The sequence below is a fragment of the Protopterus annectens genome, chromosome 9.part0, assembly GCF_019279795.1.
Source record: "Protopterus annectens isolate FY-2018-M chromosome 9.part0, PAN1.0, whole genome shotgun sequence".
Classification (NCBI taxonomy): domain Eukaryota; kingdom Metazoa; phylum Chordata; order Ceratodontiformes; family Protopteridae; genus Protopterus; species Protopterus annectens.
The window spans coordinates 1,258,482,974-1,258,497,102 of record NC_056743.1 but is presented as its reverse complement, the minus strand read 5'-3'; the positions used below and the strand labels follow the sequence as shown (position 1 = coordinate 1,258,497,102).

The 14,129-nt window shown below is 41.7% G+C and overlaps 1 protein-coding gene across 1 annotated transcript in view; it reads right to left on the bottom strand.

The window, feature by feature from the left end:
- Window positions 1–14,129, bottom strand: part of LOC122811981 (alpha-1,4-N-acetylglucosaminyltransferase-like) — a 118,854-nt gene that overhangs the window by 1,884 nt on the left and 102,841 nt on the right. The window lies entirely within an intron of this gene.

The following is a 14,129-nucleotide window of genomic DNA, read 5'->3' as shown; positions in this document are numbered from 1 at the left end:
ATAAATAGTCATCTGCAAACTCAACTACCAGAAATACTGAATGAATTTGAAACATGATCACCTCATCCAAATTCAAATACTATTTTTTTCTTTGTAAAACTTGTCGACAGATTGATAGCCTAATATTTAACTATGAAAGTATCCTGCACAAGAGCACCTTAGTCACACCTCAGTATACACTGCAGTGCACTCCCCAGTATATACTTCAATACACACCCCAGTATACATCTCAGTACACAACTGTGTACACCTCAGTACACACCACAGTACACACCTCAGTGTACACTTCATTACAAACCACAGTATATGAGGTACATCTCATTTCACACCCCAGTACATGCCCCAGTTTACACCTCAGTATATGCCTCAGTATACACCTTGGTGTATAAGTCAGTATACACCCCAATATATACCTCAGTATACAACCCGGTATATGCCTCAGTATACACCTCAGTACAAACGACAGTATACGAGGTACACCTCAGTTCACACCCCAGTATACAGCTCAGTATACACCTCAGCATACACCCCAGTAAACACCTCAGTACACATCTCAGTATACACCTCAGTACACACCCCAGTATATAGCTCAGTATACTTCTTCCTCTACAATTATCACTCTAAAAACAGGGGAGACTCTTACTGTCCACTTCAAAAAGTGGAACCGCTACCCCTCTATAAAGCACACATGCAGGGCAACAGTGACCTCTCCAGGTGACCAACAGCTGTTGGATCAATGTTCCCCACTACAGAAGCAGAAGTGGTGATCACTAGTGACCAGTACCAGAGACACTAGCTTGCTCTACGCAAGATGATTGTAGCTCCACCTCCTCTTTGCCTAGAACTGAACCTTCAAAAAGATGACACTGGGAAAAACTGAGTGCAAATACAGTGACAGCTGCACAGTGGACTGGCTCAGACATCATGCACACCACATTGTTAGGAGAGGTGCTCCCACCTCTTACAAGGCTTAGTCATATTCAGCAATTGCTCTTCCACCTCTGAAAAACAATGTACTCTTAATTATATATGTGCATGAGGTAATATAGTAAAAGACTATGGTACTGGAAAAGACTTGCAGTAGATGTCATACTCCTGAATTTCTGCCTCTGACTAATGAAGTAGTTTAAGGTGGTACTGCTTCAGGTCATTGTACTTTTGCTGGCACTGCTCACTAGAAGTTGTGATACCAGAGGCATCACTCACTGTCCAGCAAGCTTTTTCCAGGCATACTGTTACACCTTTAATAAAGGACCATCATAATTGTCCAACAACTGTTCCTTGAAGCTTCTGTGCAGGAAGAACAGGACATCTTCACTTTCCCTGGTACTCTATGTTTGAAGCCTATATTTTTAGTGCTTGAAGTAGCCATGGCCATTCAATCATGGACATTGGAGGAGCCAAATCACAACCTCAGGTGCACAAATGCATATTTGTGAATCATGCATTGTGAAATATAGCACTACACCATACTACTATGACACAGCCTTAGGGCTACACTGTGCCCCTACAGGATTACATATACTGTACACATGAGCATACTGGTCACATGCTTTGTGACCCTCATGATGTGCAGGGCTAGCACTGATATGTGTAGGTTGTGCATTGTGCACTGACAGTGATTGAGAGAAAATGGCACTAAATGCCATTATTAGCATAATGACCATGCTAAGTGGCTCTTCCTAGCATGATATAATTGGTACCTTTCTACACATCAATGTCTACAACTATATAACTGTGCAACTGAAGAAGTTTTGTCCAGATTCTGCAGATCTGGACCTTCAAAGAGTTAAGGAATGAGTCCTGTCTTTTAAAGAAACTTGGGAAGAGCAAAAAACATCCTGTGGTTGATTACAGTAACAGTGAGGCAGATGTTGTGGTTAATGTTTAATTGGGAATTCATGACTCTGGCATGATACTGAACCATCTGCCTGTCACTGGGAGAGTCACACTGTGAACATCAGAAACTTTCAAAACACACGAACACAGTTGAGTAAGAGCAAGTCACCTTTATGTTTGATAAAGGTGACTTGCTTTTACTTGTGTTTGATAAAGGTGACTTGCTTTTACTCAACTGTGTTCGTGTGTTTTGGTCTTCAGTAACTTGGTCAGCAGTGATTAACATCAGAAACTTTGCCAAAAAGTAGCCACAAAGGGAATGGGCTTCCAGGGACGTATGTTGAGATGTGGCTATGGTACATAAATGTGTGGAAGACTTTGCCTAACGCTAACCACAGCTACTAACCAACAGCATAAAGGGGAGCATTGGCCATAGATATGTGCATCATATAGCATGTCATACATACCCACTAACTTAGATGTATCACAAAAAGTTGTACAGGTACTAGTATGGCCATCTCAGTGAAGCTATGTCTGGAAAAGTTCACTACCCAGCAGAATGAAATGTTACTACAGACTCCCCACACACATGCTATGTGCCTCCTGAGCAAAGGGCCTCATACTTGCATTATCTGGATCAGAACTGGCATGGCTCTGGACGTCAAAGATGTTGATAACTATAACTGGTTTGCACAACAGTTGTGACTAAGGGTAATTAAATGATACTTCATGAAAAGAACAAGGTATAGGACATTGTGAAGGGAGATCCACCACAAGGGACTGAGAAGGTTTTGGTGTCACTTGCCAGAAAATAAAAGTTGCCTTTCAAGACTGAGGATGGCATGGATGTGGCAGCTGTGCTTGCACCAGCCACATGTGCATTAGCAGCGGAAGCACTAGGTTTTGGTAATATGTAGTACAGTACAGGTCAGTATAGCACAGTTCAGTGCATGTTTGAAAGGAATGATTGACCAAGGCCCAACTGTATATCTGTCCTTGTAGCAACCTCTGGTCTGTAACTGCTGTGGCATGTACAACAAGGTATATGTTAATGTATTCAGTAGTTATATATTAATTAGGACTATGAGTCATATCACAAAAAGATTGAAAAGGCATTGCTCTGTATCATACTGACAATGGTGACGTGTGTTCTTGCTTTCAGTGGTTCCACTGTTTAAGAGTCCAGCACAATAGACGACATAGGCCTAACATCAGCAGGTCATCTGTGACTGACAGTGGTGGCAATATTTACATGGCACAATCCAATGATAGAGCAAGGCATTGTTTGAGACAATACAGTTGGAGGGTTACCCCTATCCACCATTACAGAGGCCCTGTTGAATTACAGGCTAAGTAGACAGAATCACCAGTGCATGATAGACATACTGTACTTGTCCCTTACAACCACCACCTTTTTCTCCAGAAATACTCAGCATTTGACATACAAACCAACTCTGAAGTGCACATATCCACCATAGAGTAGAGATATGAAGGGTGCATTGTCACAATGACTCCAGGTCTGTCCCTCAAATGACTAAGACACTTGTAATTAACCAGCAGATGTGCAGGACTGTGATCTAGGCACAAATAGCAACTGTGTAAAATATTATGGAGATGGTGCATACACTCTAAGACTTGCAGGGTCACATGCACTAACTGCACAGTAAGATGGTGTATAGAGACATGAATAACTCAGTATTGCTGAGGATGTCAGTGAAAAATGTTGCCTTTATTGGTATCTCAGTGAAACGCACTGCAACAGCCTCTAATTTTGGCTCCTTCGGCCATGTAATCTGTAGTTATAGGTTTCATAGGTTTCATAGGTTGGTACTAGGCTATCAGCCCTAGGGCCTATACAAGCCTAGCCATAACAATTCCCTGGCTATTTATTCCCACATTATTTACTTTCCTGGACCCCTGTCTAGCAGGGCAACTGACGTGATCCCTGGGGTGAATTTCCTTTCTCCCATCCAATCGTCAAGGTTCCTCTTGAAGAGGTCCAAAGAGGCACTCTGCTTGACATGTATGAGCAATCTATTCCAGTGTCTGGGGAGTCTCTGGGTCAGAAACCTATCCCTCCAGCATGTTTTGTTTATTGTGATGACAAGGTTTAGATCCCTGGAGTGTGTAGCTCTGAGGGATTGGGATTTCTTTAAGTGTAGCATGTCCAACAGCTCTGGGTTTGACATGGCCTTGTATGTTAAGCAGAGATCGCCTCTGTGGGGGACTGTCTGGCTGTGAGGTGGTTGGGCTTGGATCATTTCAATCCAGATGACACTGACTACTTCTAAGATAGCATCTCTCTTGTCTATGACCACATAGCCTGCCATCCCTGTTAATTGTCATCCTTTATATCATGGCCAGTGCTGTTCCTCTGGTTCAACATCTGTGATGCCTCATTAGGCGTATCATGCATCGTCACATAATTATTCCTCTTTCTTGTCAGTTGTTGCCATGAAGCCTGCCATTGTTTTTTATGTGCATCATCCACATCATGGGAGACACAGCTCAGCAAGCTCAAACATGGAGCAGCACCTCACAAGGGTGCAGCCACACAGTCCTTCAGGTCTACTCCTTCCATGCTATTGCATGCCTCCAACTAAGATACAACAAGTTACATAGAGCCAAATCATAGTCAAATGGGGCCCCAGGCAGAACAATGGACCAGGGCCTCCCATGACCCCCATCATCCCCAACCATTGCTTGCCTCTCTCCCCAGTTACCATAAAACACTAGTCCAACCTGTCAGTGTGCATGCTATTTTCTTCTTTGCTTCTACAATGACTACCGACCTGTAGATTTAATTTAAAACTTTTATTTTAAATTTTATAGCACAAACACTGATCGCCATTTGCTAAACAAAACAATACAGTCTCATAATGAAAACAGACTTAGCATAAGCCAAAGTAAACTTATCTGCCCTTGAAACTCACATTCATTGAAATGGCATTAAAACACACATGTAAAAAATACATCTGGTCAGTGTTGGATTAAATGTACTTTTAGGCTGTTTTCAAACCATGGACCCCCTGCACACATTTTTAGGACCATGCATAAATGCACGTTTTCTTTGATTCACCTTCCTGATTGTGTTAAATTATATTCTTTGTTTAATACATTGCCGCTTGTTACAGTGCATTATAAATGTGTATTTTTTTACATTCATCCAGTAAACAGTGAAACAAATCGGAACCATTAATGACACGACTACCTGTTTCAGAGCATTTCAACCATAAAAGGCCACTCAAACTGCTGTCATTATAATCCATTAATAACAGTCAATATGCACAATCCCTGCCAAAGGAAAAGTCATCTGAATAATTCAACACTAAAGAGAACTGTAACTAACTTTGCATTTCAATGCTTTATCTACAAATTTAGTGCTTGCTGCCCTTGAAGAATAAAATTTCCTATATTACTTAGAAAAAAAAAACAATAAAAAAAGAGAGCTGGTGATATGCAATAGGGAATGGATGGCAAACAAACAACAGGTTCATTGTTAGTAGGCATCTCATCCAATGAAGGCACACTCTGGGTGTGCATGTTGAAGGTGGGTGTGTAGCTTTAGCCAACGTAGTATTATGGCACTGAAGCAGGAATTTAGCAATGTGGTATTATGGCACTGAAGCAGGACTTCAGCTACTGTGGTGTTACTGCACTGAAGCAGGACTTCAGTCAATATGGTGTTATGGCACCGAAGCAGGACTTTAGCCAACATGGTGTTATGGCACTGAAGCAGGACTTTAGCCAATGTGGTGTTATGGCACTGAAGCAGGACTTTAGCCAATGTGATGTTATGGCAGTGAAGCAGGACTTTAGCCAATGTGATGTTATGGCAGTGAAGCAGGACTTTAGCCAATGTGATGTTATGGCAGTGAAGCAGAACTTTAGCTAATGAGGTGTTATTGCACTTAAGCAGAACTTCAGTCAATATGGTGTTAGGGCACCAAAGGAGAACTTTAAATGAAGTCTTAGTTTAATAGACGAAAGCACTTAACTGAAGTGTCATTATTGTGGTTTATGTTTGTGTTATGTATGTTTTATTTTATTAAAGTATTCAGTTCTTAAGAAGTCCAGTGGTTGACTAAGTGGAATTTGCTGTTCCCCGCATGCGGAGGATGCAGCTTTTTGCTTTTTTTACGTCTTTAGTCCGGTTCTGTGGGTTTTAGTATTAAAGCAGATCTTTAGCCAATGTGGTGTTATGGAAGTGAATCAGAACTTTAGCCAATGTAGTGTTATTGCACTGAAGCAGGTATTAAGCAGAACTTTAGCCAGTATGCTGTATGGCATTGAACCATGGTTTCAAGAATTGTAGTAGTGTGGCAGTAGAACATGGCATCCTTCAGTTTGATAGCATGTCATTGGCAGACAGTGTGGTGATCTCATATTCAAATGGCACATTAGACAACAAGGTGATTTCAGGGAACATGGCGGTGGGACATCGAAGGCAGCCTGGTGATGTGTAGGAGGGAAAAGTTGTAAAGTTGTCAAGTGGTGTGGGTATTGGGTAGTGTGATGGACAGTTAGTGGGCAACAGACACCATGAAGTGATGATAGTTGAACATGGCCTCAAGCAGTACTGTCAACTGTCACTGACAACAGAAGAGAGTACCAGAAAGCATGAGTCAGCTGATAGAATAATAATCTTATTTGTTAAAACCAGGTAGGTCTACTGGACAAACAGTTCCTTTTCATGGGTGACCTGGGATCAATGTCTGGTTAAGTCACTTGCATAAGGTCACACAGGAGGCAAATGAGAAGTAGTGAAATCAAACCTCATATCACAGGAAGTACAGCTGTTGAACTTAACCTCAGTGCCATCTACCAGAATAAAGGTCAGAATAAAGGTCATTCAAGAGTACTATACGAAGAATGGATTAGGATTTGTCATTGCCTTACACTGTTCATGTGTGAGAGTTTTCCAGGGTATTTGCTCAGTTCTAGAACTCACATCTACAAAGACAGCTACAGAGTTGAGGTCAGTAAGTAGGGAGTGGGTGAAATAGTGCAGGAGCTGGACAAAGAAACCTACTACTTGTAAGGATATGAAATGAACTCCATAAAATACAGAAATATGAGGAAGGATGTAAGTGAGAGCTACAAGTAACTTACAGAGTGAACCGAGTTCTATTACAGGAATACAGATTGCAAGAAAGATTTAGATGCCAGATACTTTTTTTATAGTGAGAGAAGACTGAAGATGACTGTGTAACTGCAAGATAAAATCATTAGCACAATAAATGGTTGACGTCTTAAATAAAATGTCAGAATATGAATTTACTGTGAATACTAGGGGATTTTGAAATATTTGCAGAATATTCCAAAGGTCAAATTTTCAGATCTGTGGATGAGTCATGAGATGTAACAGATACTAAAGTACAGTGTTCAGCAGTGAAAAGCATTTATTATTTTATTTTGTTTTAAAAAAGCATGAAAAATATATATTGCTTCTTGATGATTCATGTTCAGATGTTATGCTAGTATGTTATTGTGTTCATAAACTCAAATAAATAAAGCTGGAAAAAGGGGACTGTAGAGAGGGTCATCTAGTGGCTAGGGACCAATGGGATAAAAATATATATATTTGCAATTTTCTAACTTTCTTGCTGTGCTCATTTCAGAGTTTGTCACTTGTCTCATAGCTCTTTCCTTTCCCTGGGCTTATAGTATTGTGGCATAGCTGATCATGTCCCTTCAATGGGCAGGTTGTATCTCTGCAGACAGAAAAGTGTTCTTTAATCACAGTATACATGGACATATCAGCAGTTTCTAGGAAGACATTGCTTCCAGCCATACCTCTCAGTTGCACAGATTTTTAGAGCATGCCCAGATTTTTGCCTCATATTTTTGGTTTGTTCCTCATAAAAACTGTGTTTTTGACAAATCACCAGGATTATCTAAAGTCACTAAATAATGACATGCATTTCAGTTTCAGACTTCGTATCATTCATTCAGATTACTAACCACAGTCAGAATTAGCTAGTTGTCTTTACACACTTAAAATCTTGTTTGACAACTTTGTTACTAATATTATAAACAATAAGAAACTATCTTAACTTGCAACATTTACTGTATACACTGTTGATAATCAATATCTTGTTATTGTATTAAAGCCAACAACCTGTAATGTTTACTATTGCTGCAGCTTTGTATCTCTATTTATCATGTATATGATGTGGAGCTTTTCTCCCCGGGCATCTGCTGAAAAAGGACCTGCATCCAGTCGGAATTTCAGGGTAAACAAATGTAAATAAATAATAATAAATAATAAATAATATCCTTCAGAAAATGCATGCTAACACAAATCCTGCTATTCTAACAACTTTCTAAGTTTATAAGAACAATATTTAAAATGTGTCCCTATTTTTGGGCCTTTGTCCCCTCCATTATGTCAGGCTTTGTCCAGATTTCTTGCACTAAAAGGTTGAGAGGTATGCTTCCAGCTAAAATGCAGTAATTAAGACATTCAGCATAATGACTCATATATGCATGTATTGCTCTAAAAATATTAGAGACATAGAAACACAACGAAAAGCATTAAATAAAATTAAGCACAAACATTTCCATGAAAACAAGTATTTATCAATCTCAAATGCTAATTTGTACCATTGGAAGGTTGTGCAGATGGGTGTGTCTCGACAGTACTGACTTGTCAGGATGTTAAACAGGATGCTTGTTAATGAAGACAATGCATATCTCTGGCGTGATGAAAGGAGGTACTGCCAGTAATTTTGTAAATTATGACATTTGTGAATATCAAACTAATTTATAAGATGCTTGTCTTACAAATGTATTAGAACTGTAGGTCCTGTGTATATCAAACTACTTTGTACAGATGTTTGTGTTGAAAAGGTATTTGTATAGTGCTTGTGTTAAAATGTATCCATAGTGTGAACTACTGGAAGAGAACAGAAATGTACATGCACTATTGTAACTGTTTAAATGTATATGTTAAACAGAGGAAACCAGAGGGTTAACCTCAGTCCAGCAAACTTTAGAAAAATATTTAAAATTAAATTACTTTATAAGCTATCTGATAGGTTTCAATGCAGCTAGAGACACAAAGTCTGTACTAGGAAGCTTTCTGTATTGTCTACAGTGTGATGTAATTGATACTTTGAAAGTATGAAGAAATGCAATTGTTTTATGACTCCCAGCATCTGCCAAAGATCTGAGCAAAAGCCCTTGTATGAATATTTCACAGGTAGACTTTAAATACTGCCAAATTCAGCAATGGGGGTTTCATGTGGTAACTTGAAGTCAGATGACCAGAAATGCTGTCATCCTGCAAACTATCTCAGCAGTAATATTTTAGATATTATTTTGAAAAGTCTCTTAGTGAGACACAGCATTCTGCATTCTGCATTCTGTCTTGGACGTGACAACAAGAACCATTCACCACATGTGCCTTGTCCTATTAGTAAGTTTTTAGGGTATAGTAAGTCTTTTAGATACAGTCAGGAATATAGTGAAGCTTGGTTTAGATATTCATTTTCTTTATTTAGTTGGGACTGTCCTTCAATGTTGTCTTAAATATTTCCTGTGATTTTGAACTCTTATGTCACTGTGAATATATATTTAATGTTGTCTTGTTCTTGTATTATTTATTATTAAATATATTTAAACCTTTCATTGTGACTGATCTGTGTAGAGATATTTAAGTTTTGAGAGTACTTGCATATTTGGAGACACTGCGTGGGCCAAATAAATAAAATGTATATAAATTTATATAAATTATATAAATAAAATTTAAATATATATATTTTTTTAAATATATATATAAACTGTATATAAATAAATTTGCTCTTGGTCAAACTACCATTTGTGTTAATATTAATATTACACAGTAAGACTGGAAACCCTTTGTTAAGGGCCTTAAGGTAGCTAGCAGGAGTGACTGGTGGCAGAGAAAACTACCTCATAGTCTGGGCAGAAGGGGACATAGCTATTAAACCTGTGCCAGCCTTTCCTAGGTGTGTGTGTGTGTGTGTGTGTGTGTGTGTGTGTGTGTGTGTGTGCTGGTGAATGGATGAGTGTGACTGTGAGTGCAATAGGTTGAGAAGGCTGTGATTGTGTGTTCATATGAATATGTGTGTGTGTGCGTTTGGGGGGGGTCTGTCACACTCCTCAACTCCCTAAGACTAGCAAGTTTCTTATGCAGTACTTAGGTGGGGAACACTAAACCAGTGAACTTGAAATGCTTCTAGTAAATCACTTAAAAAGTTAATGGAACAACAGTTCAGCACCAATGATGTAAGGGTGAGGGGACTCTAGCCATCAGAAATACACCTTAACTAGTACTCAAAAATCACTTAAAATGTTAGTGGAGTAACGGCTGTTCAGCACCAATGACGTATGGGTGAGGGGACACTAGCCATCAGAGATACACTTTAACTAGTACTCCAAAATCACTTAAAAAATTAATAGAACAACTGTTTTACAGCACAAAAGATGTATGGGTGGGGAGCTCAGACACTAGCCACCATGGATACACTTTAAGTATTACTATAAAAGAAGGAAGAAGGCTTCCAATCTTGTAACCTCGGCGCATAAAGTAGTGCTTTAGTCCCCTGTAACACTAGACTCCAGAGAGCATATGTCAAGTATGCCAATTTATTAAAAAGAAATACTATGGGGTAAAGATTCATACGTATAATTTCTATCAGTTGCTAACACTAGTTGCCCATATTTCATCTGCTTGCATGCTTTTACATCAGTATAAATTCTAATAACTTCCTTTTGTATATTAGAGTTGAAATCACCAACACCACAGTAATCCATGTTAACAATAATATTTGTTAACAATATTTTTTCACGTCTTCAAAATACAAGACATACCCCGGGATTTATGAACCTTGCGCCAGGCGCCAGCATAGCGTCGGCGTTATAATGCCAAATATGGCTGCTGAGCGATTCAGGTATGAATGAATTTCACGTGCACTACCGGCGTGCGCCGAACCTTCTCCGCCCCCGGCGTAGGTATGCAAAACACACTGTGTGCGGTAGTGCACCATGCAAATGAAGGGAAATAGCGATCCACGAAGTGGCGCAGGCGTAGCGTGAACGCGGCAATGTAAACCAAAAAAAAACGGTTTACATTTACCCAAACATGACCGAGGAGTAACGGAAGGCTGTCAAAGTCAGGTATCATACAGGTGCAATATGCCAATGTGGAAAGGCACCGAGAATGTCCAAAGAAAATATGCACAAAATGTAAAAAATGACATAAATGGCATGTACGTAGAAAGAACAGCAGACCCCCCGGATATGTGCACAGAAGTTGCAAAGCAATGAAATAACATGACAATGTCCTAAAAGAGCAGTATAACACCCATCAGCTGCACAGCCACCACACACCATAGTATGTATGTAAAGCTTCAACCCCAGCGCAATGGTTGTCAAGGAGTGGTGGCAGTGTTCGGCGCCGTAACCATGTATTAGTAGTCAATTCCATGCAAATGAGGCAGATTATAGTGAATCGCAAAAATGGCGCCGGTGTAAGGATGGAGCAAACGGCGCAGCGGTACTACACCGAGGAGTGGCCTACACGAGATACATGTCAACCACAGAGGGGTGTGCCACTGTAGGAGGAAGGATATTGGAGGCCAGCAAATCTGGGCTGTACAATGCACATCACAGCATCAGGACTGGCGTGTGAGGAAATAGATGCGCTGAGAGTACATAATGCACGCACAGATGCATGTGCACGAGGATGACTACGTTCCCCAAACCAGTCATGTGACGGCCTCCCCGTCAACAACCACGGATATAGGAAGGTAATGCGGAGAATACGAGGAAATGCGGAAGCAGTGTAAATGGAGCCGTAATGAGCAATCAACACCAATCAATCCAGGAAGGGCAAACGGCGGCAGCTGACAACTCTGCATGCAGACACCTGCAAAACGGGAAAGGGGAGGCATATGAATGCAAAGATAGTAGGGGATGTAGTAGAAATGCAAAGAGCAAAGAACCGAAATAGCACAGGTAAGTACAGAGGTAGCATAACTGCGGCTGCAGATAAAATGCATCATATGCCATGTGCCTGCAGGATGCAGTAATGTAAGATGCAAAGCTAAGGCAATGCAGGCAACTGTAATGTAACACTAAAGGCAATACCGTTGCAGTTGCAACCGTAAAACACCGAAAATAATCCATGGATACGGCTGCACAGACACACCCAATGACATCACCGGGTATACAGCACAACAGTATAAAGTGTGAATGCACACAACACACAGCGCGATTTCCCAAACGCCGCACCGTAGGGTGTAAACAGACGGGGAACTTTTAATATGTATATGCTGGGTGCCGCCGTGGCCGTGATGCATAGGTATGTGGCAGAGACAGATGGAGTTGTGGAGGACGGTGCCGACAACTACCGTAGGCCTCACAGGAGAAGGAGAGTGTTCAGACCAAGGGTGACCTACCAGGGGCTGCAAGACCTGGAGATAGTAGAGCGCTACAGGGTGGACAGGGACACGTTACAGCAAATAGTGGAGCTGTGCCGGCTGCGCCTGAGAACAAGAGACAACAGAGGGGAGCCCATCCCAGTGGACACAAAGGTATGTGTGAGCTTGCGAATACTGGCTACAGGTACCTTTCAAAGGCCAACCAGGGACATAATGGGCATCTCACAGGCATCAGCATCCAGGGTACTACACCAGTTCCTGGATGCCATGTTACCACATGCCCATGAGCACATAAAGTTCCCCAGATCTCAGGAGGAGTTGGCTAGCAATATGCGCCGCTTCCACCGTGTGGCACAATACCCGGAGGTACTGGGTGCGATAGACTGTACGCACATAGAAATTAAGTCACCACCCGGGGAGCAGGGTAGACGCTACATAAACCGCAAGGGATACCCCTTCATCAATTGCCAGGTCGTGTGCAATGCGCAGGGCATTATCATGGATGTGTGTGCTGGCAGCCCTGGAAGCTACCACGACTCCCATATCTGGCATGCCTCACAGCTGTATCAGGTATTCGCCAGGGGGGACATCACACAAGGTCACCTTGTGGGGGATGCTGGCTACGCACTGGAGCCGTGGTTGATGACACCCATCAGAAATGCACACACACACATGCAAGAACGCCATAATGAGGCACACGCACAAACAAGAATAATCATAGAGCGTGTGTTTGGGATGTTGAAATCACGGTTCCAGTGCTTGGATACATCCGGTGGAGCCTTGCAGTACTCTCCAGGCACAAGTGCCCACATATTCATAGTATGTTGTATGCTACACAATATGATTCTGCGGAAACAGCTGCTGCAGGGACATAATGCTGGAGGGCCACCAAGCCCGCCACAACTGCCAGGGCAAGCACAGGCACAGGGCGTTCAGCGCCATGGACACACTGAGCCAGCCCCAGTAGGTAGACAGAGGCATACCCAATATGCCTACGCCCTGGCAAAGAGGGAACGCATAGCACATACTTTGACAGTGTAGGCCCCATGGACTGACACCTCCTGACCTGCACACACAGTAAAATGGACGCCACACAAACATGTCCGCCCGTAATGTGTACCGTATGTGCGGACGTATGTGTGACTCCAACAAAGGCACCACCCAAACACTGCGCACCCAATAGCCAGCAGAGCATGGAACGCCAACACCTCGAACGCATGCCGGCTCCACAGCAGACGGCGTAGCCGTATGCTGCCACATTCGCCGCAAGTCGAATACATATGTACTTATGTGCATACACAGATATGGAAATAGATATCAGTACACACGTAGAAATATATGTACACATACACAGATATAAAGTACAACAGGTTAATATGGAACCCAGGGATGCAAGTTGACAGATAAGTAAGACGTGATATCACCACATAGTAAACATAGTGAACGTCAACCCGATCATCCGGGAGGGTTCCAGAGCAGGGAACGCCAGCCATGGAAATGTTAACCTGCATCAATGTATATCCGCGGGTCGGGATGATCGCCAGGCCACGGTACAGCAACGTGATATGTGCGTGTCATATCCATAGGATATGACTGCGGAGGTACACACGGCCGCCGGCGATGCGTCCAACGTAGGTATTGTGTTCAACCATCGGTGCGAAAGCGGCAATCATACCTGTCAAGTGTACGTCATTATGAGGAACGTACCTTAGTTGGGGTCTAAAATAGTTCATGTTCAGCGAAGTTCCTCAAAGTTCCACATTGAAATAGTCTGTCACACACTCAATGTTAGGAATATATTTAAATGTAACCTGGTAAATATCAATTAAACATATGAATTCAGTAAAGGTTCTTCCTTGTACGTAAACCAGCATATTCAAA